The 14945-nt window shown below is 39.4% G+C and overlaps 1 protein-coding gene across 1 annotated transcript in view; it reads right to left on the bottom strand.

The window, feature by feature from the left end:
- Nucleotides 1–4804: 4804 nt before the first annotated feature.
- SLC35B3 (solute carrier family 35 member B3) overlaps nt 4805–14945 on the bottom strand; it is a 47193-nt gene continuing 37052 nt past the window's right edge. The window contains exons 10-11 of the transcript XR_005601416.1: nt 9393–9481; nt 4805–4986 (exon numbers count right to left, since the gene is read on the bottom strand). The gene's annotated coding sequence lies outside the window, so the exon portion shown is untranslated. The remainder of the gene's footprint in view (nt 4987–9392; nt 9482–14945) is intronic.

The following is a 14945-nucleotide window of genomic DNA, read 5'->3' as shown; positions in this document are numbered from 1 at the left end:
TACACTTGCAATTAGTAGTAGAAGGATGTGCACATGTGAAACAGGAGTAACAACAAGAGTAAGCTATTGAATTTTTTGCTGTCTCGTAGTTGCTGGTGTTACAGAGGTAGAACAACCCCCTAGTGCTACTGAGGAGGCTTATGAAGTGACAGAACTTGATTCATTGAGCCAGTGGAGATTTCTTAATATCACAGGACCCATAACACTTGTGGAGACTGCCCCCTGCATTCCCAAGACTGCAGTTACCGAGTGAAGTATTGCCTGTATGAATGGCGAATGCCAGGATACTCAGAGTAAAGGCTAAAACTCTCTCCTCGTTTCACCTATCAGGCTTATCTAGGGCAGTTGCTTGAATCAGCTTCTAGGGTTCGCAGAACATTCAATTATCTTGTTTCCCATATGATCTGCAATACCCTAGGGTGCATTTGGAATTTGATGAAGTTGTTTCTGATCTGAGGGTATGGACTGACCAGTCTGCTTGAGATGACCTCAAATCCTCACTAGGAACAGCGGTAGTAGTAAAATAGAAATAGTTGCATTGAAAATTAATTTCATTACTTAGATACTGTCTTTGTGTTGTCTAGAGTTTGGGTACAATTCCGAAAACCCTCATTTGCAATCCCTTTTTCCGTTGTTTTCTTTGGCCTTTTTCATGCCAGAAGAAAAGGGTCCACATTCCCTTTGTTATTTGTGGGATCTTACAGAAATTGTTTAGCCTTTCCTCAATCAAGGAGATGAATCTTGGCAGGCATTATAGAAATGAGGAATTTGAATTATGAGATCCAAAGTGTTGTGTTTAGTTTTGTTTGTTTGTTTGTTAAGTTTCTGCCTTTTTGCTCATAATCTCGTTGAAAAAAAATTCCAAGGATGAGGAAAACCAGCCCTTTTTGAAACTTGATCCAATAGAGGAAAAACCCACAGCATCATTATCTGGATGTGAAAACTGGATCCACTTTCCCCTTCCTCCAAACCAAATAGGGTTTGAATATTTTAGGTTTGAAACTGTGAATAACACTTGAATATAAAATAAATACTTTATAAGCAAACAAATTAATTTTTCCTGAGGGTGGAAAAGGGAGAATAATCCCTGGATGGTCTTGAGAACTCAGACCCTTCATCACTTGTCAGAATGTGTTGCAACATGATGTATCACAGGGGGTCAATGAGAAATGGAGCAGAGCACAATGGGAATTTCCTTGTTGAACTTTCTTTCTTTTAGTTAGCATTCCAGCCTCTAACTCAAGCATGATGACAGGTAAGCCCTGACTAATCCAGCAGAGCCTTATAAATTACCTCCCCAGGTTCCATTTCAGCCTTCTATAGGTATTACTGTTATCACAATGAGTTAGCAGGATTTAATTTGCACGTGTCTCACTCAGCTGCTTTCCTGCAAAGTCCACTGACCTGAGTTATTGGTCGGAGTTGCTGGAAAAGCAGCTGTAGGGTGACCACTCTTCAGGCTCTTATGTGGGACTTTTAATCCTTACACAACTTGTAAAATCTTGTAAGATTGGACTTCCTTGAATATATGACACAGAACAAAAGGACTATAAACAAACATTTGGGTGGAGGACATCCGTGGTATTGCAGATGAGTTTTAACTTTTGATTATCTATCAGAGTTTAGCTAGAAAATGGAGCATTTTGAATAACAAGTCCATTTAGACAGTTCATTAAGTTTTATAAGCTCCTTCTCCTTTCTCACTTCATGTCTTTAACAGGAATAGACTAATATATTACAGAAAGTCATTGTTAGTCCCAGGTGCAGCAAATTCTGCCAATGAACAGCTACTTATCTAATTAAAGAAATCACCTTAGCAACATCTGTAGTCACTCCTGGATGCTGATGGAGACCTGTGAACATGCACTGATGACCTTCAAGCTGCAGAAGCCATGAGAGGGCATCAGAAAGACAACAAAGCAAAGCAGCTGGCAAGTTTGAGAACGAGGTGGGCTAGTGTTTTAGCTGGGCAGTTCCCTGTATTTCAGTCACAAAAGATTAAATCCTACATGACATGCAATACAGATACTAAGGTCTTTTCTATCAAAGAAGCTTCTTAAAATTCATGAGAAGCAATCAGAAAGACTTTATATGTGTAGAAAGTGAGGAGAAAGTGATTGATACATCAGGCAAATACATACCTGCCCAAGTCATTAACATGAGGGAGGGAGAAAGGATACCATGGTTCACAGAGAAAATGCAGTTTATAGAAATATCTCTGAAAGCATTCAGCTAATTAAAGGCCTGAAACAGGAAAGTATTACTCACATGAGTAGTCAAAATGGTAATCAAACCATCAGTGTAAGGACAACTCATGAGTAAAAGTTTGCTGTCAAGACCTGAATGAAGCAAATGCGTGAAAAGCCTGCACTGATGATTAAATCCTGTGCTTGTTAAAATGTAATAATTCCAGTGACAGGGAAGAGATTTGATTAGTGTGCTTGGACAGGAAGGCATTATTATGGAGGAGTGATTTATAGTATAGAGAGGCACAAATTTTGCAGATTTTTTGTTCTCGTTCAAACAGAATCCAAGGCTTTTTTTTTCACAAAGACCTTGTGTGACTACAAGCACTCTTTGATTTTAATGAACTGGATAGGTATTTCTACTGGTTTCTAGTAAAAAAAATACTTTTCTAGCTTGTAAATGTCAGGTTGGTGGTTGATCAATTTATTTTCCATATTAAACCAAGTTCAAAATGACTTTGCTCTTGAGTAATTGAGACTGTGCAGATAGGTGGCATAAGATCTGTGTCAGAGTTACTTCTTGTGCTGTAGATCATGAGGAATAACAGTACCTGATAATTGAGTGTACATTTCATGAAAAATCAAATATAGTCCAGTTAAATTACTGGGAATCTTTCTGCTGGTGTGGTAGACTTTTCTCCAAGTCAGCAGATTTACTAGATCTTCAGAGATTATTTTTCTTCTACATTTAAATGCAAATGAATAAGGATTTACTCTGTTATGGGATCACTGAGAAAAAGAATTAGAGCTTCTGTGACTGGCTTGAGAGTGCTCCCATGGCTTGGGCAGCATGTCACCTTCTCAGCTAATATAAATTTGCACGCTTCCATAGCCTTGAACACAGCTGTGATAGTTAATACCAGGTGAGGCTCAGGGGCTGCTGTATTCCTGGAAACTGGCCTCTATTACTTCTTCCAACGAGCAAGTAACTTTTTTCCCAGTGCTCTCATTCCATGCCTGTTCACTAACAAGTCTAAAACTTTGTCTAGATGTCTGGGGGTCGTGGGATACTACTTGGAAGTAAAACTAATGAACATGTCCCTATAATTACCCAGGAGACTGCATCTTGAGTACTATGTCCAGTTTTGGTCTTCCTACTACAAAAAGGACATTGTCTTACTGACACGAGTTCAGTGGAGGGCCAATGAGATGGTTGGAGGCAGAAACACAGCATATATGAGGAGTGGCTGAGGAATTCACTAGGTGATTTCACTTGGAAAGAGGCAGTTTGGGGTGAGATTTTATTGCTGTCTTCTACCATCCAAGAAAGTATAAGGACGGTTCATAGTTAAAGAATGAAGTGCAGTGGGCCGAAGCTGCAGTAAGAAAAATTCTGTTTTGATATTAAGAAACAAATTTTCACAAAGACAACAGTCAAATATTGGAACACATTGCCAGAGGGGCTGGACACTCTCCATCTTTGGTGATATTCCAAACTTGCCAGGCCAAGTCTCTGAGCACCTAGTTTGACCTACTTTGTGCTGGGCTTAAACCATTTTATCACATAGGTTCTTTCCAGTCTAAATTATTCTGTGGTTCTATGGAAGTCTTTTTAATCTCACAAGCAGAAATTTGTTACAGCTGAAACACCACTTCCATATATTATCATGCATTGGAAGAACATCGTATGTTCATGTCTGTTTCACTAGATTCAAGTTCTGTTTGTGCAGAATGAAAATTATAACCATAGATAGGTTTGTTCACTCCACCTTCCAATACAACAGCTATTGGGATGTTAAAGGAATAGGAGCAAATTCAAAACAAAGGAAAGAGGGGTTTTCACAGCAATTCTTTCTGTAGTGTGGAAGCTTGAGGTTTCCATGGAGTCCAGCATTGGACAAGTTCATCAAGGAGAAATCTGGTGATGATTTCATAAACAGAAACTACCTCTGCTCTGGAAGTCCCAGAGCTGCAAATTTTCAGAAAATTGAAGTATATTCAAGGCTATTATTATTATTTCATACTTACTTTATTCTTATACTTTTCCTTATGCATCTACTATTTATCGCCATCAGAAAAATGGTATTAGATTAGATGATCTTTTGATCTGACTTAATATAGCTGTCCTTTTGGTCTTTTCTGCTTTTCTGGTGTGTTGAGATTATTTTTTTCTTCTCCCCTGGAGCTCTTGGCTAAAGAATGCCCAGCCCTCTGGGAGCAGTGCACGTGCACCTTGCTCATTGCATGGGGCTGCTTAATGCAGTCAGGCTCTTCAGAGACTTCAGCTGTCAAAATCTTTCCAATTCTTGACAGCAGACTTCACAGAGGGTTTATAGAGATTTGAGATTTGATCAAATTTGTGCTAAAGGCGTATATCTAGTATGTTCTTCCCACTTTCCAACTTTTGCACTAGAGCATAAAATGTGGGGCATATAATCAACGAATAACTGTGAGATTCTTTTATTAGAACCAGAAAACCACATTTTCTCTCAAAAATATTTAGCCCTTTTTGCTTTAAAACTATTAGTGAGACACAGATTCTTGCCCTGAAAAATTATTTCAGTACAATTACTTAATTAATTAATTGAAAAAAGGTGATGAGCAAATGAAAAATAAAGTCTCATACTGGAAGGTGTTGGACAGGTTTAATATCATATGTCACATATACCAATACTTTGAGTTATGCTGGTTTATAAACCATACAAGTTAGTCTGGACTTTCAGGGCTCACAGTCTGTAGAACGGTGCAGTTTAAATCCCATTTAGTTTAGCAAGCAAGATGCAGAACTGGGGTGAAGAAGCTGCAGAAGGAAAACAAAATAAAATAACAGGTTTATAAGCTTTTGCTGTTTATGACTGTCCAATACCTTGAATCATGTTCGGGTTCAGATTCATCAGGTAGAGTTACAGAGAGATACTCCCATGTTAGTTCTATGTAATAATTTCCTGGGAACTGGGTTGAGGGAAAGAGAGGAGACTTCATGAACACTCTGAAGCCATTTTTGGAGACTACATACTGTTGAGAGATTGGACACTTTGCAGGCTACCCAGAGGCAGCAAACACAAACCAACTTTACCATGAAGAATCCCTGGTCTGGTCAGCCAGCCCACAACCCACAGGTTCACAGCCCCCCAGACTGCTGACCAGGCAACAGGAGGTGGAGCAACAGAGGAGTGATGCAGGTATGACAGCCACTCTACATGACACAGTGTCATTGGGAATCAGACTTTGTCACAGCTGCAGATTGTGAAACTTCTTACTGCTCACACACCCCAGTGGAGTCCTGTAGTCTAGGGTTAAGTTCCTGCCTCTTTGAGAGGGATTCTGTGTTTATAGCATACAAGAATGCTAGTAATAAATTTCTCCTAGTCCTCCTCTTTGCAGTGCCAGCCTAGTATTTGGTGGGAACTATTTCTTAATTGGTATTAATGTAGTGTAGATCCCATTAGGATTATGATTTGCTGTGAGGCCAGAAATGCAAGTAAACTAGTGACTACATGATGCAAGTAATATTTTCTGGGTAGCCAAGAAGAAGGCAAATAAAGTATCCATATCTGATGTAATTTATTCAAACATTTTTCACTGGGAAATATGTCTTGATGTGCAGTCACTGTGGCCTAATCTAGCCTGTTTCTTGTGAAATGCTGCTGAAACAAACGATGGTTGGATCAGGTTCATGTAGGCAAACAGGTTGCAGAACCCAGCACAGTTATAAACTCTTTATAACAGAAAAGAATATCAGCTGTGTGGAGAAAAAAAAGATCTTATTTTAATTTTGTGGGTTTTTTTGGTTCTGATAACAGATAAAACAAAAAAAAAGAACTTGTTTTGTAAAATACAGTAGTGCCCTACTGAGGTATATACAAAATTAAGGGAAAACCAGTCATTCAGTTAGTTCAGTTCTCTTTTCCTTCTACCTCTGGATCCCAGTTTCCAATTTCAAAGGAGCTCATTTTGGTCCATGAACCAAATAGAATTTGGACATGATACCATATTGGAATAAGCCTTTGTGACAAAGAGGTATTCAAAGCTCAGTGAAGTGAGAAGTATATTAGAACTGGTATATCCAACATATCCATGTGCATTCCTGAGATATATATCTATATATTTTTTATTATTAATACTAATAAAGGCAGGGCACGGGTGCAGCAGGCCTTAGTTTCTGTCTTTGGGGACTTTCATCTTTAATATAGTCTCTTAAAAATACATGCATTGCTACATTTTTCATTACCCTTAATTTTTTCATCAATCACGTTAATTTATACAGGGGGCACTTAATAATAGCTAATTAACACTTATGACTTTTTAAATTAAAAGACCTTTGGAGAGATTACTGCTGATTGCGAAAAGGTTTTTGTTCCTCCCATTAAAAAGAGAAAGAGAGAGAGACTGAAGATGTGGCTCGGGCATATGAGGGGAACTTCTCTCTTGCTTCACTGATCACACAACAAATGAAAACAGCAAAGGCCTGTGCAAAGGCAATACTGCTATTAGCCTACAGTTCTGAAAGGTGCCTTTATTTTAACTGATTATTAAGCAGCATATATATTATTCAGAGTGACCTTTAAATAGCTGAAAATTAAATTATAATTTACTGGGGAGATATCTAAACCCATGTAGCTATTTTTACCAAAAAACCCCCATGATGTCATACAATGTCCTGAAAATATATTTTTTTTTATTACCAAATGAAGTAAAGAGAGAAAAAGCATTAAATTTTGACAGTGAGAAGGCTCTCGTGGATTGAAATAATATTTTTTAATAGCCCCCTGTTATTACAGTGAGAAATAGCCCATGTTTAGTTTTTGACTGCAATCACTTTTGGATATATCAGGGAGCTGTTGGGATTCACACCACTTTCTTTCTCTAGTAACAACATTATGATTCCTTCCTTTTAATAAACAAATGTGTTCCTCAAAATTGAGTCTATGTGCTAAACACTTCCAGTGTTCTCCAAGTCTCAATGATCTGGCCAGAAAACTTTCTTTTAAAGCATCAGTGAGGACTTTTTGTTCTTTTCTGTGGTTGCTATTGTCACTGTTATAATAAGTATTACTATAATAATACTGATATTTTAAGATGGTGATGGTGATGATGATGCTGCTGCTGCTGCTGATGATGATTATAACCCACCAATAGGTGTCTTCACTCCCTGACAGAGCCCACAGAAACACTCAGTATCTGTAACATCTGTAAGATCCTACCTCAGTCTGGTGACGAGAAGAGGGAATCCAGTCTAGAAGGACAATATTCTATCCCTGAGGTAACCTCTGACCACCTCCCTTGCAATGGCCTCCCTTCTGCAGCCCAGGGCCTGAGGGAAGGCTGTCTGACACACCCAGTGCTTCCTCCCAGATTCACCCAAAGTCATGAAGCTTTTACTCTTTACAGGTGAGCATATCTGGCTCATATCAGTAGCAAATACTGCTTTATGAATATCTTTTCTAGACAAGATGAAGGCAGGCTCATGCAGTATAAAAAGACCAACATCATCCCTGTTTGGGAGCTGCTCATTCTTTTTTAGGCACATAGCAAAATGTGCCACCTTGGTGATGGCAGCAGTCTGTAGGCCACATCTCACAGGAGGGCCTGTGTTTCACACGGCCTCCCTATCATGAATTTAAATCACATAGGACAGTGTGCTGCTGCACGTCAGACTCAATAAACATTGAAGCCAATTGAAGTGACCTCAGTTGCTCCTTGTAAGGCTTCCCCTCCAGACCCTTCACCATCTTTGTAGCCCTCCTCTGGACCCTATTAATAGCTTTACATCCTTTTATATTGTGGCACCCAAAACTGCCCCCAGCACTTGAGGTGAGGCCACCCCAGTGCAGAGCAGAGTGGGACAATCCCCTCCCTTGCCCGGCTGGTGATGCTGTGCCTGATGCCCCCCAGGACAGGGTTGGCCCTCCTGGCTGCCAGGGCACTGCTGGCTCATGTTCAACTTGCCATCAACCAGAACCCCCAGATCCCGGTCCATGGGGCTGCTCTCCAGCCTCTCATTCCCCAGTCTGTCCGTACATCAGGGTTGTCCTGTCCCAGGTGCAGAACCCTTGTTGAATTTCATACAGCTGGTGATTGCCCATCTCTAATTTGTCGAGGTGTCTTTGCAGGATCTTTCTGCCCTCAAGGAAGTCGACAGTTCCTCCAATTTAGCGTTATCTGCAAACTTAGTATTTCTTCAAGTCCCACATCCAAGTTGTTTATGAAGACATGGAAGAGCACAGGGCCAAGGATGGAGCCCTGCAGAACCCCACTAGGGACCGTGCTACACAAGGTGATATCTCAGCTCTCTCACAGCTCCAAACTGGAGAAAGAAGCCAGCCAACAGAAGTGCCATTTCAGAACACTGCATGCCTGTTCTCCCCTTTCAGTCAAGATTTTCTGCAGTAAAGGAATACTGAGTCACCAAAAAAACTATGGAAAATTGCTCTCAGATGCCAAGACAGTCTTAGAACTGGGGCAGCAGGAATCAGCAGCAGTGTTACCAAAGGCAATATGTACCCCCCTAGCTGAGTGATGGGACTTGAAATGCAGTGAGGGCATTTGCTCACTTCTCATCTAAGGAAGGAGGCCAGCCTGTATCAGGAATCAAAGCAGTGTAACAGGAGAAACTCCTGTGAGTGGGTAGCAAGGCAGTGCAGCATGGCTCTGAAATTGTCTAACATCTCGATGAACTGGAGCAGAATTTACATATAAATGATGTCAAACAGACATATTCTCTGTAATGCTTTGCAAGTAACCACCTCAATATTATTCATTTTGATATGATTCCATGCTGTGAAAACATGCATGAGCCGGAAGAGTTTTACTGTGTTCTACAGGCTAGAAAAAACGATTATAAATAAAACCAAAAAGCAAATAGTCATTATTATATATTGGCAATTTACTTGATAATGGCCCACATAGTTACAACCAGCATCCCTTATGTCAGAATTTCATGCTACAAGTGCTCTCACTGGCTTAAAATAGAACTGCTGTGGTATCCTGTGTTGAATTACCAAGTAACTGAATAATAATAATTAAAAAAGAATTTGAAAAAACTAAGCTTCAATTTACAATGATTTGCAATTGAACACTGAAATTTTTAAATCTTTCAGAGTCTTTAATCCACATTTCCAGAAGGTTCCTGATTTTTTCTCTCCCTACAAACAGACAAACATTTTTGCATCATTATCAGTAACCGCACCAGTGATTCATACTTACTTTACTCTCCAGAAAGCCTCAAATGCTCTGCAGATTGAAGTGTATGAAATTCTGATCTTGCATATAACAACAGGCAGTGGAAACATCATCTGTAAAGATCAGGAAGAGGGACATATGTTTAATCTCTTGATTTTCTGCCGAGAGAAAGGTTATAGCAATACTTAACACTACTTGAGACGACAAAAATGCAAGGGAAGATGGAATTCACAGTAATTGGTAGTGTGCTCTCAGAGAATGGATTTTTTTCCCCATACACTCTTTATAAGTAAAGAGTAAAATCACTTTACCAGCTAATTCATCTCTCTACTTAGCTGTTCAACAATTTAAAATCCTCATCCATTGTCTTTTATATGACAGCAATAGACATGGTGAAACCTCTGGTGGATTTCATTAAGTCTTTGGCAAGTCTTCCCTATTTGGGATTAAATCTCTTTGTCTCTTTTTGGGAAATGGGTGGACATTTAAGGTTTATAGTGAGCAGACAGTTAAGCTTCAGGGCCTTAAACTACATGTATGCTCAAAGTGGAGTTTCTCAGAAGGCTTGGCTGTTTTCCCTGGAGATTTAACATCTGTTTGATCTCTACTGGAAGACTACCCACTGTGAGATCCCCTTAACTGAAGATGTCCCCAGCATTTATATGCTGCTTCTGGGACTTTGTGAACTGCCTTGTCCCCAGGAAGCACTGCTATCATGGCAGTGCATAAATCAGAACTGGAACTTTGATGTAAATGGGGCTGAATCCATTAATTGCTTTAAGAGTCTTTGTGATTTGCATTGTCCCAGAGGACATGCAGTTATAGTGATTCAAAGATCATACCACGCTTTGATGTTGCCAGGGCTGGATTCATTATTGCCTGAAATTGTAAGAACAAAGCTTTACATGGACACTGGAAATTAGCTGGGAGCCAATGCAAGGATGGGATCCATGTTATTTCCTTCTCCAGGCTTAATGAGCCTTGGAAGACCCCAGCACTTCCTTGGCACACAGGAGTTTAGTTTCTCTTCTGGATTTCTGTAGCCTGGTTTGCGAAGTTTCAGGCTAACAGCCTGTGCAAGAGTCTGCCTTACTGCACACATGAGGTAGCTTCTCTGAACATCTTTTAATTGTAAAAGTCACCTTTCAGCTCTGTGCTTAGAGTCTTCAAAAGCTGTAAAGATATCTTTGCTCATGGATAGGTCCTTGAACTCCAGAGCCCAAGTCCCATTGTTCAGAAATTGTAATCATACTTCAGAGCCCCAAGTTGCAGTGTATGTACAAATTTTAGTCCAGCTCTGTGGGCCAGAAAGACAAGTCTATTACTTTCCCAGGATGAAGTTAATTCATTATACTGTGTAGAAAGCTAACACACATGTAAGAAAGAATTCAGATTCATTTTGTAGTCTGCACAGAAATAATTTTAAAATATACACATAGAATTGATAAATGGGCAACAAAATAACAGTAATGAAATCAATAATAATAATAGTAATTAGCAATTCCTTTCCATTTTCTAGACCAAGCAAGGAAGAGTTAAAACAGTTTGTACCAATTATTGACTACAAGATCTGCAAATGATTGCATAAAATTTCCAAAATATGCCTGCAAGCTTCTATTATTGATGTTGTGCCCCAGGACATGCACATATGGATTTAATTGTCTAAAGCGTTTTATTAATTAAATTGCTATGATTTACCTCTCCCATGTTAGCATTTACAGTTTATGAAACAGCTCGTAATTAGGAAATGACTATACTGATGTTGCTTGTTTACTTTGCAAGCAATATATAATAGTGCCACATTCCTCTTTTTAAACCCACTCTCCCAGGCTACCTTTTTTTTCTAGCCCGATTAATAGGCAACTGCTGCTGGTGCGTTAAATTGCTTTTTGGATATGCCAGGGCTACTGCTGCTGTTGGAGTGCACAGCAGCATCCCTCTTCCCAGACTGGAAGCTTCATCCAGAGCTCAACAGAGTTAACGGACCTCTTCCATTGGTGTGTTTTGGATCTGACCCAACAAGCAAAAATTAGTCATTTTTTTTTTCCCTAAATAGAGTATCATGTTGATTGTGGAACATCCAGAATACTCTAACCAGACACATACCACTTTATTTGCAGAGACAAGGTTTTGTGTTTTCTTTACTGACTCTCAGAAAGATTTTCTAAAATACTTACGAATAGATGCCCTGAAGTTGCACAATTGAATTTATCCAAATGAAAGACAGGCTGTAAGTTTAATGTGGAAGAGTATTTGCAAATGACTAGATCAAAGATGCATCAAAGGTTACTTAGCTGATGAAACAGATAATCCATCTCTGTCTGAAAGTTAGTATTACTAAATCTATAATTTAATCCTACAGTCTCAAATTCTGTACATTTTTTTACTTATTTGGAGAATGCAGACACTATATAAATGGCCCATATGTATATATGGAGGAAGAGGGAGAGGAATGGAGTGTTATTACAGCAGGAAGTTGGACTTGATGATTGTTGTGGGTCCCTTCCAAATGAAATTTCTATTTTATTATAGTCTAGTCTAGTCTATGTTGCAAGAACAGAATGGAAGAGAGTAAAACTTTCCACAAAAAGTCACTTGCTAGCTTATATAAATATTCCTACTCTGTTTTCATTCTCCTACTCTTCACACTGGGATAAGATCTGACATAGGCATGGCCTCTTGCACTCCCATAAATTCCAAAAGCCTTTACAATCCTTGCTGATGCCAAACAACTCAGTACTCTGCTCTCACCTACTGAGTTCAGGGATAGTAGGGACAGGCATAAAGCAATTGATGGCATTAATTCAACTTAAATATATGCTGGCTCATTTGTGATGCAAGCTAAAACCTACCTGCACCTTTGGTTGAAAGTTGCATTTAAAATCAGATATTTTGCAAAGGAAAAATGATATGAGGGATAAGAACAAACAGGACTTGAGATGTTCACATAAAAACTGGTGCTTTCCTCTGAAAGGGAATTTAATCCTTCATATGAAACAAAAGTCTTGCTCTTCTTAAGACTTCATGTTATTAGTCTAGCAGTGCAGTAGATATCTGGGTAGTGTCACATCTTGGATTCCCCTGCCAATGAAGTGCTTAATAGAGGCCTTTCACCAGACACCAGAGGAAAAAGTGATCTTTTAACTAGCTACTGTCATTGTTCTTAGCAGACTCGGACTGTTTTAGTGGTTTTGGTAAAACATGAGGTTCTCTCAGAAATTATTGCTGCCCCTGTGGCTTACTGAGCATTTGGTGTGTAGTGAGTTATATTTCAAAGTGGTGAACTAATAAAGGAGCTCTCTACACGTAAAAGTTCTTTTGTGAGAGATCATTAAATGGGATTTACTGACACTGTTGTCTTGACTTTTGATTCTCTTTGATGAATGAGTGAGGTCATGTTCATCTTCAGTTGGGCTAATAAGTTAGTTTCTTCCTCCTTCTTTGCTATCTATGTAACAGGAATGGAAAATTTCTGTGATCAAGTAATGCACTAGAAGAGAGTTAAAATCAGATAAAAAGGGAGCTTTCATGTGGAGTCTTATGTAATGTCCCTCATTTAAGGTCTCAAAATGTTCATCAAAGCAGTTCTGCTTAGTCCTATGAAGCCTGCTAAGAAGGCAACAACACCTTTGAAAACCAGATCCTCATTGTAGATACAAAAAACCTGAGAATGTTGACCAAAATACCACTGATCCCTCAGGGGCAGACTCTCATGTGACACAAATATTCCTTATTCCAGGCCAAGTTTTTCAAACATTAACGAATTAGTTTCATGCTGGTTTACTACTGTAAGAACACTGGTAGTCTTATTGGTACATTCACAGTTAAGGAAATAAAGAGTAATTTCATAGGAGTCAGGATATATCCTCCTGCATAAAACCGGTGGCAGAAAAATAAAAAGTCTAATCTTTTTCTGCTGTTTCCAAAGTTGCCATGGACTAAGGATATGGACATACCCATGACTTATCTATCCTTAGGAAAAGTAACAGGGTGGTTATTATCCTACACTTGCAGAAGAACCCAAGCCACACTGATTCAGTGTTATCTGGTCAGACCCTCATTCCTCTTTGATTGATGGAGAGTGGCAGGAAGGTGATTTAGAGGAGAAGCCTGATCTGGGTCTAGGTTATTGCTGTAGAGCCCAGGAAAACTCTCCTGTGTACAGGAACTGGGTACAGGCCATGCTCTGTGTCAGCTCTTCACTCCATGTGAAAATCAGCTGTGCATATCTACTTGATGCTCTGGTTTTCCTGAGGGTAAACATATGAATGAAAGCCAAAGAGTCCCATCACATCTCACAGGGGTCCTTACCCGTAGCTACTGCTGCCTCTTGGCGGAATCTCTCTTTTCCCATCCGCTACTGAGAAAGCCTAGAAAGATATACTGGAAAGCTCAACTTCCTGCTCTTGGGGTGGCAAAGTTTGCTTTCCCCGCAGCTGGGAAGCTTTGGGTGGACTATACCTAAATCATGACACAGGCTGTTCCCTTTGTGAATGCTAATGCACCTCCTTCGCCATCACGTACATGCTTCAGGCACCTCACACCTTCACAAGGTGATTTCATTAAGATTCCAATTAAAAGCCTGCGAAGAAATATCTCTGTTGCTCTTTTCCCTGTAAATACTGTAACTTTGGTTTGCCACTGGAATTTCAAAGCCTGTATCTGTGCAATTAAAGTACCAATTAACTGCTTTTCAGTTTCATTTTCTCATTCTGTTCTGGGTAAACTCCCTTACTATAGCTAATAATAATAAAAATGAACTAATCAGAAAAAAAAAAGAAGAAATGCATGAAATCCTCAAAGATATGATCTAACCTTTATGGGACTCAGAAAACCACTTAGCACCAGCACTTGTTATAATGTTTAGCTCCATGAGGGCAGCAGCGGTATACCTACTAGCGTAATGTTTTTGCCTCTTTATAATATTAATTGATTGAATTTAAAATGGCAACATCAGTGTCAGCATGACATCTTCAAATCCCTACCATGATTTTCAGTGTGTGTACAGAGCATTTCTGGCTGGAGCAGCATGTGGACAGCCTCCGGCTGGTGCAGAGCTCTGCTTGAGCTCTGTGCTTGGCTGCTGGAAGCCCTGAAGTGTTTTCCCCTTATAGAACAACTCACCTTTGCTATAATGGACAATGTAGCAAGCCACAAGCACTGCATATGGGTAATGCTGCTGTGCACTCCTGCACCCTGTTGAAGCTGTTTGCTTCTAAACTAAAAATGACACAGGAAAATTAATCTAGTACATACAAAAAGAAGACTGTTTTTAAAGGCATGCATACATATCTTGCCACCAAACGATTTTTTTCAACAATAAAATGTCATTCCTAACTGAGGGCTTGGTGCAAAGCCCAAGAAAATCAAGGAGAGTAGTTTCTGCTTATTTCTTTTGGTTATGGATAAAGTCTTTCAAGCAGATATTTTTTTCCCTCATCCATAACTCATGTAAGTGATGTGTAGAATCCCTGATGCAAAAAAATTGTGCTTTGTAAGAAATAAGGAGCAGGAGTTTTTCCTTGCCTTGTCACATCTAAAATATACCTGAAGCTGTGAAGTACTGCATATTACTGT

Source organism: Corvus cornix, chromosome 2, assembly GCF_000738735.6.
Source record: "Corvus cornix cornix isolate S_Up_H32 chromosome 2, ASM73873v5, whole genome shotgun sequence".
Taxonomy (NCBI): domain Eukaryota; kingdom Metazoa; phylum Chordata; class Aves; order Passeriformes; family Corvidae; genus Corvus; species Corvus cornix.
The sequence above is the reverse complement of the archived record's forward strand: the minus strand, read 5'-3'. Positions and strand labels throughout refer to the sequence as shown.